Source organism: Babylonia areolata, chromosome 27 (genome assembly GCF_041734735.1).
Source record: "Babylonia areolata isolate BAREFJ2019XMU chromosome 27, ASM4173473v1, whole genome shotgun sequence".
NCBI lineage: Eukaryota > Metazoa > Mollusca > Gastropoda > Neogastropoda > Buccinidae > Babylonia > Babylonia areolata.
This window is the reverse complement of record NC_134902.1, coordinates 31,839,725-31,842,224: the sequence shown is the minus strand read 5'-3', so window position 1 is coordinate 31,842,224 and position 2,500 is coordinate 31,839,725. Positions and strand designations below refer to the sequence as shown.

At 60.8% G+C, this 2,500-nt stretch overlaps 1 protein-coding gene across 1 annotated transcript in view; it reads right to left on the bottom strand.

Annotated features, from left to right (window-relative positions):
* Positions 1 to 2,500, bottom strand: part of LOC143301019 (uncharacterized) — a 122,004-nt gene that overhangs the window by 46,171 nt on the left and 73,333 nt on the right. The gene's annotated exons all lie outside the window — the stretch shown is intronic.

Here is a 2,500-nt window from a genome sequence, read left to right as displayed (position 1 = left end):
TACGTACACGTTCACGCCCACACACTCAAAACACACACAAACACATACACACACGCTTACTGTTCATTTGCTAGCACGATCACACATACATCCAACTTTTCATTCATCATGGCATGGCAGCTAGTGGACTGAGTACAAGCAATCTACTGGACTGAGTCCAAGAGGAGGAGGAGGAGGAGGAGGAGGAGGAGGAAGAAGAAGAAGAAGAAGAAGAAGAAGAAGAAGAGGTCCATCGATCACTGCGAGCTAGCAATGTGCAACAGATGTCCCTCATTGCACAATCTCTGCACCCACTGGTAGAAGTTATAATAAACAGGGCTTTTTTTCCCACCCTCCTCAACCCCCTGCAGGCCCCGCCCCCCCGCACCCACCCCCCTCTTCCACTCAGTCCTTCACCGTTCACCCTCCTCAACCCCCTGCAGGCCCCGCCCCCCCGCACCCCCCCCCTCTTCCACTCAGTCCCTCACCATTCACCCTCCTCAACCCCCTGCAGGCCCCCGCCCCCCCACACCCCCCCCTCTTCCACTCAGTCCCTGACCGTTCACCCTCCTCAACCCCCTGGAGGCTCCCCCCCCTCTTCCACTTAGTCCCTCACCATTCACCCTCCTCAACCCCCTGCAGGCCCCCCCCCCCCTGCATCCCCCCCTCTTCCACTCAGTCCCTGACCATTCACCCTCCTCAACCCCCTGCAGCCCCCCCCCCCTCTTCCACTCAGTCCCTCACCGTTCACCCTCCTCAACCCCCTGCAGCCCCCCCCCCCTCTTCCACTCAGTCCCTCACCGTTCACCCTCCTCAACCCCCTGCAGGCCCCCCCCCGCCCATCCCCCCCTCTTCCACTCAGTCCCTGACCATTCACCCTCCTCAACCCCCTGCAGGGCCCCCCCCTCTTCCACTCAGTCCCTCACCGTTCACCCTCCTCAACCCCCTGCAGGCCCCCCCCCCCCGGCCCCCCCCCTCTTCCACTCAGTCCCTGACCGTTCACCCTCCTCAACCCCCTGCAGGCCCCCCCCCCCCCCCCTGCATCCCCCCCTCTTCCACTCAGTCCCTGACCATTCACCCTCCTCAACCCCCTGCACCCCCCCCTCTTCCACTCAGTCCCTGACCATTCACCCTCCTCAACCCCCTGCAGACCCCCCCCCCCGGCCCCCCCCTCTTCCACTCAGTCCCTGACCATTCACCCTCCTCAACCCCCTGCACCCCCCCCTCTTCCACTCAGTCCCTGACCATTCACCCTCCTCAACCCCCTGCAGACCCCCCCCCCGGCCCCCCCCTCTTCCACTCAGTCCCTCACCATTCACCCTCCTCAACCCCCTGCAGGCCCCCCCCCCCCGCACCCCCCCTTCTTCCACTCAGTCCCTGACCGTTCACCCTCCTCAACCCCCTACAGGCCTCCCCCCCCGCACGCCCCCTCTTCCACTCAGTCCCTGACCGTTCACCCTCCTCAACCCCCTGCAGCCCCCCCCCCCCCGCACCCCCCCCCCTCTTCCACTCAGTCCCTGACCGTTCACCCTCCTCAACCCCCTGCAGGTCCCCCCCCCCCGCACCCCCTCCCCTCTTCCACTCAGTCCCTGACCGTTCACCCTCCTCAACCCCCTGCAGCCCCCCCCCCCCGCACCCCCCCCTCTTCCACTCAGTCCCTGACCATTCACCCTCCTCAACCCGCTGCAGGACCCCCCCCCTCCCCCCGCACCGCCCCCTCTTCCACTCAGTCCCTGACCATTCACCCTCCACAACTCCCTCCAGGCCCCCCCCCCCCCCTCTTCCACTCAGTCCCTGACCGTTCACCCTCCTCCCCCCCTCCCCACCCACCCCCGAAAAAAAGCTTGTCTGTCTGTCTCTCCCTCTCTCTTCCTCCCCTCCCCCCCCCCCCCCGCGCACCCCCTCCCCGTCTCTCTCTCTCTTTCCTTTGGACAAAACGCCCATATGTGTCCAGCCTAACTTGTCCACACCCCACAACCACACACATAAACACGCGCGCGCGTCTGCAGGCACGCACGCACTAACGCATGCGCACTTACACACACACACACACACACACACACACACACACACAGAGAGAGAGAACAGTTGTTTTATTTGACAAAGGCTCATGGAGCTTATCAGTCAAAGGGGGGACACAATGAACAAAGGGGACGGGAACATGCAATATCAAATACAATATTTAAGAGAAAAAGAATGTATACTGATCCACGTAATCAGTGTAGGAGAGAGAGAGAGAGAGAGAGAGAGAGAGAGAGAGAGAGAGAGACAGACAGACAGACAGACAGACAGACAGAGAGAAAGAGAGAGAGAGAGATAGAAAGAGAGAAAGACAGAGACAGAGACACAGAGAGAGGTAAAAATGTGATCTCATCACTGATCAAAATGTGTTCGTGTGTGAATGTCATGTGTGAAGCGCGCTTCAGGCGATGACGAAGTGCGCGATGAAAGATAAAAAAAAGAAAACAACAAAGGCACGTACATAGTGCACAGCTTGCTGTAGGGGCAGCTAGCTTGTGAT